Source organism: Desmodus rotundus, chromosome 2, assembly GCF_022682495.2.
Source record: "Desmodus rotundus isolate HL8 chromosome 2, HLdesRot8A.1, whole genome shotgun sequence".
Lineage (NCBI taxonomy): Eukaryota > Metazoa > Chordata > Mammalia > Chiroptera > Phyllostomidae > Desmodus > Desmodus rotundus.
Window position 1 is genome coordinate 29,645,808 of NC_071388.1, and position 12,659 is coordinate 29,658,466.

At 36.5% G+C, this 12,659-nt stretch overlaps 1 protein-coding gene across 1 annotated transcript in view; it reads right to left on the bottom strand.

Annotated features, from left to right (window-relative positions):
• Positions 1–12,659, bottom strand: part of ZBBX (zinc finger B-box domain containing) — a 112,278-nt gene that overhangs the window by 10,082 nt on the left and 89,537 nt on the right.

Genomic DNA, 12,659 nt, shown 5'->3' on the forward strand with positions numbered 1-12,659 from the left:
TCCACCATCCCCCTTGGTTTTGTCCATGTGTCCTTTATAGTAGTTCCTGAATATATATATATATTTGAATTCAATATTTGAATATATATATTTAAATATTTCAATATATATATATATTTGAAATATTTAATATATATTTGAATTCAACCACTGGACAATTTTATGATAGGGCCTATTATTATACTCTTTTATACATAAAAACTGACGCAGAGTGAGATTAAGAAAATAATTTGCCCAGTGTCACCAAGATAGTGAGTGGTTGTTTTGTTTCAGAATCAGCTCGCCCTTCGGATTTCCCTGCCCCAGAGCCCCACTTCCATCGCCCTGCTTCGCTGTCCTTCTATCCTGACTCAGCAGGAAGCTGTGTCTGCACACACATCCCCTGCTGTGCCCGCCCCACCTATTCTGAAATGGCTCTAATATCAGCCACAACAATCTAAATCAAAGGAGACATACTTTACTTAATGTAATTATTTTCTGTCTTTTCTGCTCTCAGCTCCTTTGCGAAGTTATCCACAGAACTTAGCAGAAGTAGATGCATCCCAGAGCCTACAGAAAACGGGTCAAGGTTAGCTGCTCACAAAAATGCAGCTTTCACAGGGATGTGAACACATTTACATTTGTATAAGAGTCAAATTGTGTAGCTGTGTCTGCGGGAGACCAAACCTCCAGAGTTTTGCCAGAATGCATCATAAGTAGCAAAATGTGGGTGGAATTTTTCTGCCCATTGATGCTAAACAGAATACAAAATGCCTTGTGCAGAATCAGTGAATTTTCTAGAATAGGGCCTGATTTCACTACAGCATCTGTCACCTCACTGACTGTTGGGTTGATTCAGCTGATATGCCCTGTTCTTACTTCCTCAGCTCCAGGCGAGTGTCACAAAGCTGTGCGCTCATCCAGAGCTAATCTTCCCAAATAAAAAGAGAGCTGTGCCTGGGTCAAGTGTGTGTAAGTGGCAGCCTTCTGCTCCTGGCCCAGTGGAAAAGCCCTGCTGGTCACAGGCTATGCCATGTGTACCTGCTTTCATATACGAAGTTATGTATTCTAGTGAAAATGCTGGGGTTGGTGTGTGAAAAAGTGAGAGACACAGGACTCCCGTGAAGTATGTAAGAATAAAAGTGATAAAGGCAAGGGAAATCTCAGCGGTTAGAGACACACATACAAAAAGACTACTGTTTGTAAGTGCTGTATTTCATTTGTAAATAATGGAGCTTATTAATCCATCAAAATAAGAAACCCTTTATTTTCTGACTAAAAACTGCATGGTTATCCTTTTAGATCCAGGTCAAACCAGAGACATGCTTCATTTTACAATTTGTTTTTAGTGTGAGTATTATTACCTCCCAGGAGATTTGCATTTGATTTTTAGTGATTTAGAGTAAAGCAAATGAATGATGGATGGGTAAAGTTGGACCATAAACTCTCCTCCCTCAACTTCTAATGAAATGAATAGAAAAAGCATAAAAACAAAAATAAAATAAAATCATCAAGAACCAAACAAAGAAAGAAAACAAGTTCACGTAATAAACTTTGACAAGGGGCAGCCAATGAAATAAACGGAAGCTTCACTGAGGTGTTGCTGAGTGCTACCCCTCCCCCTCCCCCACTCAATATGCTAACAGTAGGAAAAGGAGAGTCATCTAACATACTGACAAGTCTTACTACTACCGCACCAATTCGGAGAAAAGTGGGTGAAGGGAAAAAAGAAATCTTTTGAAATATTTTTAAAGCCTCTATATATATACCAGCCGCAAGATTTTAGAAGAGGCAAGAAAATTGAAACCTGCAGGTGACCCCACAGAGAGAAACTTGAAACCAGGTTCAGTGGAATTTGGCATTTAATAAAATCCAAAAAAGATAAGAGAACCCAGATTCTCCAACAAAGGAGGCTGAGTTCCCCAGCCCTTCATCTATCCTCTCCAGGACATGGAGCTGGAGAATACAGAAAAGTACACTATCCAACCCACAAATGTAGCTCCAAAGAGATGACTGACATATCTCAGTAACAGGTGGAAAGCATTTCACTGAAAATGTCATCACACTATATCAGAAAAGAGAGAGGATATGAGCAAAGCTATCCACAATAAATATGAACAAATAAGATACAAAAAAATGATAGCAACTAGCTATGCAAACAAACTAGAATCCAAGAATCCATAGCATGTAAAGAATGATTAAATAAAAGACCAATCTGATAGCAAACAGATCAAGACCATAAGAAAATTCCCCATAAAGCTATTGATTACAAAAGAAATAATAAAAACAATATTTTTCAAAAGAGTCTCGTACATCAAACATGTCAAACATCAAAAAAGGAAAAATTAAATGGTAAACTGCTTCTGAATTAAATCCTGTACCAGAAAAAATCTGTAATGAGCATTGAAACAATTTTTAAAAATTATATATGCACTGTGGATTACAGAATCATTTTATATCAACGTTAAATTTCCTAATTTTGATCATTGTACTATGGTTGCATAAAAGAATATCCTTGTCCCTGGGAAATGCACACAAATTATTTTTGGTCAGGGGTAATGATGTTTACAACTTCCTCTTAACTAGTTCTGAAAAAAAGGGCTGTGTGTGTGTACATGCACACAACAAGGGCAAAAAACAAACAGGTGGTTAATTCGGTAAAGTGTAGACAGAAGTTCCCTGTACTATTTTTGCATTCTTGAAAATTTTCTGTAAGTTTTAAATTATACCAAAGTAAAATATTATTAAATAAAGTCAAAGAAATACCTTTAGAGAGCTAATTTATTAAGTAAATCAATAAAGAATGGACTACAGCCAGCTGAAAATTGAAATTCTGACACAGAAGCCACGCTTGAAAGAATCACAGTAAATGCAAAGGGAAGTAAAAAATGGATAAAATAGTTGAAGAAAATACAAGTAAATACACTGTACAAAGAGGATCCAACATAAACGAAATAGGTTTCTCAGCAGGAGAAAACCAAATGGAACAGAAAAGCAATTTAAATATACAATAGTAGAAAAATTCTCTGAGAATAAAAAGGAACTTATTTAGCAGACAGAAAGAGAAGCCTGTGTTTTAAGAAATGCTGGACCATTAAAACTGAAACACAATCTTGGTTCTGTTAGTGAATTTTAAAGATATACGTTGTTTTTTTCAAGCATCCAATGAAGAAAGAAGCCTGTCACATGCAAGAGAGAGGGTGCAGTAAAAGGTCAAGGTGACCTCAGACAATTTGCCACTCAAATATAAAGGCAGCAGACATTCTGAAATGTGAAAGAACTTCAGACATTGAGCTACCACAAGCTCTACCTGGGGAAAAAACTATTTGACAATCACATTCAAACAAACAAAATTTAGTGAGATAAACTGTGTTAAGGGACTACCTAGCACCACATTCAGGGACAGATGACAATGCAGAAATGTCTCCAAGTGCAAGGGAAAAAATGTGATCTACTAAATTCATATAGCTAACTTGCTAATATATCATAAAGGTAAAATACAGACATTCTCAAGAATGCCCTAGTCAAATCTTCCAGAGAAGAATCAAAATAAAAGGCTCAAAATTGGGAGTTGTAGTAAAATGATGGTTCTGACCATTTAATCAATATAAACTTTTACTAAGAAAAAAGTGTAAAAAAGGAAAATTTGAAAAAATGAAAAATACCATCAGTGTTACCGTAGGTAGTTAACTAGTTATTAATAAAGGGAATAAAGGGAATTGGACATTGAGTTTAATAAACTGGGAAGCATAAGCCCGTTTGTTTCACCAGGAATCTACAGCTTCACACTCCAGGGGATTACAGCATTGCTCCACCACGGTGACTGACAACTCCTCTCTTCACCCCTCCAGTATTGTTAGGAGGATGCAGGGGGAGGCGCTTGACAATGGAGGCCTGTCAGTCCAACTAGGGGATGGACCTATCAGGAAGTCTGTGAAAGCTTAGGAATCATTTCATCACTGATTCATCATTTTGAAAAAGCACTTGATCTGTCCCAAACCCAAGCTAATATCATCCCAGGGGAACAAAGAAACCCACTCCCTCTCCCTCTCTCTCTGTCTCGTGCTCATGACCTGCACTTATCCCTGGCATTAGCACATTCTTTCTTGTCGAGGAACGCACGACCATATGGGTCTGTCCAGCAGCTACCAAAGCCTGCAGAAACTGCGGGGCTCTAAACGACTAACCTTTAAGATGAAACAGAAACTCTGGACTCTGTCTTGTTTTGGCCTTGCTGAAGACACACTTGGACTTTTTCCATGGTGGGATGAACGGAGATGAAAAATTGGAAACCCCGGTGGCAGCTTCTATTTCCACCCTAATAAACCATCTTGCCACACCACAATCTCCCGTGCTGGGTCCTTAGAATGCTTTCTTCCTGGTCCATGGAAGAGCCTGCTCTCCACTAACATCACTATAACAGGGATGTATTCCATACTACCTACAATTACATGTGTAATAAATAGGAAATAAATGAATTCTTATCCTTTATTATAGGGATTTAATTATTACTGTCTAAAATAAATCATAAAGTTAAAAATGGCAATTGCTTACTACTTGTTTTTACTCTTTTCCTTAATTTTTAAAGGGGTATTTGTAAAAATTACAAGTTGGACCACACAAAATTGCCAATATCTTACTGTTTTTTGTCTAACAAAAGGCAATTTCATATAGTTTAACTTAATATTTGTTGTGATAAAAAATATTTATTTGAAATTTATAATTTCCTTTAGTTTCATTTCTTTTTTGTTAAACTGGGTAAATAAATATATAACAAAAATATTATGTAGAACATAAGTCCATTTTTAATAAAATTATTACTATCTTTCCTACAATCTATTCATCCTTATTACTATAAATTCTTTTATATATATATATATATATATATACACACACACTTATAAGAAGAGAAATTTAAAATGATGTTCATCAAATGTTATTAATGGTTATTTTCAGAGTAGTAACACTTTGTGGAGATTTTTACTTCCTTTTGTATTTTTTTGTATTTATTGAATTTTTCAAAACCAAGATGTATTCCTTTTAGGAAAATAGCAAAGTCATGAATCTAAGGTTAATATCACTAAAACAACAAGAACAACAAACAAAACCAACGAAGAGCCATGAGTGGAACCTCCAGGCCCAGAGAAGTTTCTGGCCCGCCTCTTAGATTGGCAGCTGGCTTCTATCAAACTGCGCAAACAACTTTGGATGAAAATTAAGATTTCTTCTCCTGAAGTTCTGTTACTGAACCAGACCTTTGTAAATTCAAGAATATGGTTATGATTTACTAGATTACATCCACTGAGGTTCAGGAAGTAGAGGGACAGGTTTAATTTCTCCACAAACTGCACTGTCAACCACCAGCATTCCTATGAACTGGGTACTTGCCAGACCCACCCCAGACATACTGAGATTGAATCTGCATTTTAACAAGATCTCTGGAGGCTTCCTGTATACACTGAGGTTTAGGAAATGCTGCTTTAAAAGATCCAACAGCTTAATTCTCCAACAAGGATTTTGGGCGGCAGCTTTCATAAAGCTATAGAGATTAGCCACTCGATGGGTTTGCATAAAGGAGGAAAAAAATTATTTTTCTGTCCCCATGAGGTTTCCTATGAAATACAACTTAATCATGTATTATGTGACCTAAGGGACTATCTCTTGCATGGCTGGCATCCACACATAACATTTTCAGGGTGACCTCGAGGGATATCCAAGAAAAGACACAAAATTCACTGGTTAAAGAGGGACAGGGAAAGGCTTTTGTGTCTGCTAGCTCATTTTCTTGGAGCAAGCATGACAGGAAGAATCAGGCAGAAGACAGAGTTAACAATGTCTACCGTGAAAAAAATAACAACATTACCTGCGAGATTTTTCAGCAGATTTGATTCCTTTTCCAGACTGTCTAAGAAAGGCTCACTGTGATCAGTAATATGAATGTTTCATTTCTGACATTTCAGAAGTAGCTCTAGACAATGACTGAACAGGGGCACTTCTTGGTGGAGGATGAGAGAAGACAGAAAGACAGCTGGAGCTTTTTTTCACAAAGTTAGAAAGTGGTAAATTTGCTGTTGAAGGTCTCTGTGATGTCTGGCCTAAAATGATTTTTTTTTACATCAGCTGCTTTTACAATTTTGAACGAATACTGAAAAATACAAAATACTAGCTTCCCAAACTTAGAGCAGTTAAGTCGTGCAAAAGAGTTTATGAAAAATCAAATTTTAGTTCATCATCTATACTTTACCACAAGTTGCTAAGCCCAAATTACTTTTCCTATGCCATAAAGAACACTTTGGGGTTATTTTCCCATAATTTTTCTACATTTGGAAAAAGATAAAATAATTTGAATATTAATTAAAGCAAAACATCTATGCAAATTCATGTTGAAATGCATAGCACAGGTAAAGTTTTAAACGTACTGATTCATTGCTCTGATTTAGATAAATATATTTATATTAAGTAAAACAATTTATATTATAAGATAACCTTGCATTCCCTTAACACAATTTGATGTTGTGTAAAATATTAAACTCTTTAGAGAAGTGCTGTTGTCATTATCATAAAAAAAATGATTTGACCGAACATATGCCATGATATGGTGCCAATCTACTGACTCAAGGAAAATGGAAAACTCGAAAGAGTTGTTCCGAATTTTAGGCAACTGTCATGTATTAAACATTTACTGACTGCTCATTTTTTTTTAAACTTTAAAGATCTACTTTGAATGTAGCTAGTACCCTAAGAAGAATCTGAGTGCAGTATGTAATTATTTAAGCAATTAAAACTGACTAAACTAAGTCCCAAAGGGCACCAATTTTAATGAACATTTTGGAAATCAATTTTGAAAACAATTTTGTTGGAATAAAATTATGAATAAATTAAAATGAGATCCTGACCTTTTGTGTCTGTGTTCAGGGACAATTCTGAAGAAAAATAACTGACAAAAAATGTGCTTATGTTTTAAGAAAAATAAATGTAAATATCCCTAAAAATTATTTTAATGACAAGAATGTGGAAATAATTTCCCCTTTTACCTATAATATGCAAAGAATCAATATTTTATTCATAGTCATCTAGAAAAACAAATTTGCCATTCCTGCATAATGAAGCAGTAGTAGGAACAGTAATAGAAGTACCGGTCAGTGAGTGTAACAACAATTCACCTGAATAAATCGAAAGTTCTAGGTCCATAGAGAAAACGATACCCTTCTATCTGCACTGTGCTAGGTCTCAGTTAAGTAAAATGTAAAGGGATTTAGAACTTTTATTAAAATAAAACAAAAAGATGTTATTAGCAAGAATTAGACTTATGACAACACAGATAAATATAAGGTGAGAAAATGTTCACATACTGTTGATGTCTTTCAGAAAATTCAGAAGAGTACAAATACTTGATGAGCTCTTATAACAGCATCTGGTTGCTACCGTATTTGAGGTTAATTGATACCAATTGAGAAAAAATAAATAAAAGTACACCAGAGATTATCAGATTTGTGCTTAGCACACAGCAAAGAAATAGACCATTGTTTTTGATGAAAATACATTCAAAAAGCAATTTAGAGTAACCAACATGCAGAAACAAACAGAAAATAATACTTCAATTCGGTTCTTGATTTTACTCATTTACTTTATACATGTGGGTATGTCCTTCTCTCTAATGTTCATTGTATAAACTTAGTAATGTTATTGCTAGCATTGAGATTTGAGGCACAGTTAAGTCTGGTATTAATGAAAAATGCCACTATTGCAAGGATCATTCTATACCTTTTTTAAAGTATAGTATTTAGATTATAAATATAAGAAATCTCATTTAGGATTAATTTGTGCTATAACTGGCAATGTAATCTTGGGAAATTATAGATTAACACTAATCACAGTTATACTCAAAATATAACAAAGAAACTGTCCTCAGGATTAGCTAAGGAATGTATTTTTCTATGACTACTGATGAAACCATGCCAATATTTTGTTATATTACTGGTCACAAGAATGCTAATAAGAATATGAAAATATGAATCACTCCCTCAATAGTATTCAATACAATAGCAGTTATTGTTGCTATGCTACTTATAAATTAAAATTGATGAAGCATAATCATGGCAACTTGCTTCTTGCTCAGTGTTTCAATAACAAATTCCATTCTGATCAATGGACCCATATTTTATTCTTGAATGAAGGTTGTAAAACACTATTGTCTGGATACTCTTGCTCAACTATGTAAATTATTAAGAATTTACACATAAGAGATAGGAATGTATTTTCTAAGAGTTCTTAAAACACACATGAAATGTTAATTAGCATTATGGTTTAGTGGAAAAACATTAAAGTAGGAAGCAAGAACCTTATCGTCTAGTCTCACTGAATTAGGAATCAGGTTATGACCTAAGACATGAGAATTCATATCTCAGCAGTAAAATTAAGGAGTTGTACAGACTGATGTCTTAAATCCCCCCAAACCCTGAGAACTTATAAGCTCACATCCAGTCCAATTCAATTACAAAAGCATTTGTCAAATCTTAAAATTGCCTGGCACTGTGTCGGGATCCAGATATTAAAAGCGTGGGAGATGTTGTCCCTACCCAATGGTGCACGCCAGGCTAACACACTGTCCTGCCATCCAGCTTACAGTGCTCCCGCCCCTGTTCCATCACTGAGGATGCAAGGGTGAACAGCACAGGCTACGACCCTGCTCTCCTCCCAACTACAGGTGGGGTAAGCATAAGATAAACAAATGAAAATAATTTCACTTACTGATAGGTTCTATGAGAAAGGTAAGAGAAGGTAAATGTGATGAAGGGACTCAAGACGCCAGCATTAAGTAGATGGGGTGGTCTGAGAAAACCTCCTTTTAACGAGTTGGTATCAGGGCTGAGGCTGAAAAATCAGAAAGAATGAATCATATGAAAAAGAATATGAATAAGGATATGAGGCTTCAGACCATCCTGGATCAGAGGGAGGAGCACATTTTGAAGCTAAGAAGTAAGGTAAGAGTGTGGCCTGTCTACCAACAGAAAGGAAGCCAGTGGGGCTGCAATGTGGGCGAAGTGGAGTGAGGAAAGACGGGCAGGGCCAACATGGTATTGCTGTGTGAGGCACAGTAAGGAATACAATTTCCTTCCATCTTCTCTAAGAAGCTGAGGGGTGCTTTTTAGTAGAAGTTTGTCATGATGCAATCTATGGCTTAAGTTTATGAAAAATATGATTCACTCCCTATAAATTATAAACAATTTTATGACAATATGAATAATTCATTCACTGACTATAAATACTAGAATTTGATGGAAAATAATCATAGTTTTGTGGAAAGGTAAAAGTAAATTGTGGGGAGACAAGTGAGAGATGGTGCAAAGCTGGCTTGGGCTCATCTTGAGCAGTACAAATAGAAGTGGTTAGATTTAGGGTCAATTTTAGAGCTGAAAACAGCAGAATCTGGGGATGAATAGGATGCAATGAGTAAGAGTCCAAAGGATTCCCAGGGTTCAGACTCAGCAATGTTTGGTGGCAGTGTCACTTACAGAGACAGAAAGGTGGGTTGGGAAGGAGCAGGGGTAGCTTTTGGCAGGTCGTGGGTAGAATCAATGGACTTCTGTCAAACACACATGTATTTCATAACTGTTAGGCTTTTACATTCACAAGTTAAAAAGCTTTACAGAAATACAAATTCCTTTATATACTGGTATCAGTTCAGAATAGAAGATTTCCATAACTTATAGTATAGCCAGGAAAATTTTAGGCCACAGAGAAAAAGCCATTTCTGTCCCCATAAAGCCATTTCTCTCCGCCCCCAACTGGTAAATCTTATGAATTCTTCCAGATTCAGCTGAAATGTCATTTAGTTTCTATTACCTTGCATATTTATACTTTTCAGTGGCAAAGCAATTATTTAATCATCTTTATTCCTAGAAGACTGCACAGGTACCTACCTCTATTATTAGTATTATTAATTACATGTCAATCTCCAAAAGTATGTTACACACAGTCCTTTTATAAAACTTATAGATGGTGTAATTTATATTTACATATCTATATAGCAGTTTTCTCAACATACAATTTTTGGCCTATTATATTAGCATAACATGGAGATGTGATAAAATAAATGCAAATTCCTGGAGCTTATCTCAGCTTTAATGAGTCAGAATCTCTAGGAGTGAGATCAAGGAAGCTGCATTACAACAGGTATCCCAGCTGCTTATGTTCCCACTGACAAGTGAGAACCTCTGTACTGGACTCTAGGATCGCAGATTATGGGAAGGAGAGCTTATTTTTAAATATATTTGGTTGATTATGCTATTACAGTTGTCCCAATTTCCCCCTTTGCCCCCTCTACCTGGTAACCCCATTCCCTCTGGCAACACCCCCTGAGTTCATGTCCATAGGCCATGCATGTAAGTTCTTTGGCTGTTGTTCTTAACATTCACCTGTCTATTCTTTACCTACCAATTTGCACTTCTTAATCCCTGCAACTTTTCCCTTACTTTTCCCCTTCCCCCTCCCAACTGATAACCCTACAAATTATCTCCTTATCTATGATTCTGTTTCTGTTATCCTTGTTTCCTTAGTTTGTTTTTCAGATTCAATTGTTGATACTTGTGAATTTATTGCCATTTTAAGTTTTGATATTCTTCTTTTTCTTAAATAAGTTCCTTTAACATTTCATATAGTAATGGCTTAGTGATGATGAACTCCTTTAGCTTTACCTTGCCTGAGAGGCACTTTCTCTGCCCTTCAACTCTCAGTGATAGCTTTGCTGGATAGAGTAACCTAGGTTGTAGGTCTTTGCTTTTCATCACTTTGAATACTTCTTGCCAGTCCCTTCTAGCCTGCAGTTTCTTTTGAGAAATCATCTGAGTCTTATGGGAACTCCTTTGTAGACAATTATCTGCGTTTCACTTGCTGCTTGTAACATTCTCTTTATCTTTAACCTTTGCTATTGTAATTATGATGTGTCCTCGTGTGATCTTCTTTGCGTCCATCTTGTGTGGGACTCTCAGTGCTTCCTGGATTTGTATGTCAATTTCCTTTGCCAATTAGGGAAGTTTTCCTTCATTATTTTTTCAAACAAATTTTCCATTTCTTGCTCTTTCTCTTTTCTTTCTGGCACCCTTATGATCTGAATGTTGGAACATTTGAAGTTGTCCCAGAGTCTCCTTAGCTTATCCTTGTTTTATTGATTCTTTTTTTTCTTCTTGCAGTTGTGATTGAATGTTATTTTTTTCTCCATTATGTTCTAAATCACTGATTTCATTTTTGGCTTCATCCACTCCACTGTTGGCCCCTGTAAATTTTTCTTTATTTCATTTAGTGTAAACTTCATTTCTGCCTGGGTCTTTTTTATGATGTTGAAGTACCCAGTGAGTCTTTGAGCATCCTGATACTTGGTGTTTTGAACACTACATCTGATGGGTTGCTTATCTCTATTTTGTTTAGTTCTTTTTCTGGAGTTTTGTTCTGTTTTTTCATTTGGGCCATATTTATTTGTCTCCTCATTTTGGCAGCCTCCCTATGTTTGTTTCTATGTATTAGATAGAGCTGCTTTGACTCCATATCTTAGTAATGTGGCCTGTTATAGAAATAATAGATTATAGGTGTGCTTTCTATAATAGGGTGGAGCCTTAGGTAATTGCCAGGGCGAGGCAACCCATGTGAACCAGGATGATGGAATCTCAGATATTATGTCACTTCTCTGTGGCTCTGTATGGGGGAGGACTCACAAAGGGGACATGCCACTGCCTGGCCTCTGGAGGAAGCTGTCCTCAGGCCCTTGCCCTGATGCCAGACACTTCAATTCACCATGTATGCCACTGGTGCCCTTCCAGCTGCTGCCTGGTGCTGGAGCCCAGAGAGAGTGAGTCTGCGTAGGTCCTAGGTCTGTTGGGGGCTCTTTAGGAGGAAACTCTTGAGAATCCCAGTTTCTTGTACCACCTCAATACCCACTGGTTTTTACAGCCAAAAGTTAGAGGAACATATCTTCCTGACACTGGAACATTGGGCTGGGTGGTCTGATGTGGTGTTGGGATCTTTCGCCCCCAAGGTATCCCTCCCAATTTTTATCCACCACACATGGGTGTGTCACCCCCCTTTCCATATCTCTGCACCTCTGTATCTCTACACCTCTCCACATGTCTCTGCTTCTCTGCCTCTCCTAACGGTCTGGATGAATGTGACATCTTTAATTTCTTGGTTGTTGGACTTCCATACAGCTCGATTTTCTGACTATTCTGGGTGATATTTATTTTGTAGTCTAGCTATAATGTTTTGCTGTGGTTGTTACAAGGAGGCAAACTGTATTTACCTACGCCTCTTGACCAGAAAGACATTCACTTCAGAGGGCTTATTTTTATCACCAGTATCTGGCAGTGCTTGGCCTAAAGTATGTGCTCTCACAAATGGTTTTTATATTAAATTATTGATTTCAACTGACCATTCCAAATGGATAATTAAAGGCATTGGGCTACTTATGTATAAAGATTTGTCTTAGTAACAAATTTCTCACAGCATGCATGTGAATTTGTTTTCATCAATATACAGTGACCTAAAACAATACTTCTGACTGCCTTAGAAGGAAGCAACCAGAATTTTTGAAGCTGATCTAGACTCTGATGAGAGTGTTGGTACTTAACAATAGAGCCAAAAAATTTATCTCAAATAGATATTTTTTCCATTAAAAAAAAATCTCATCT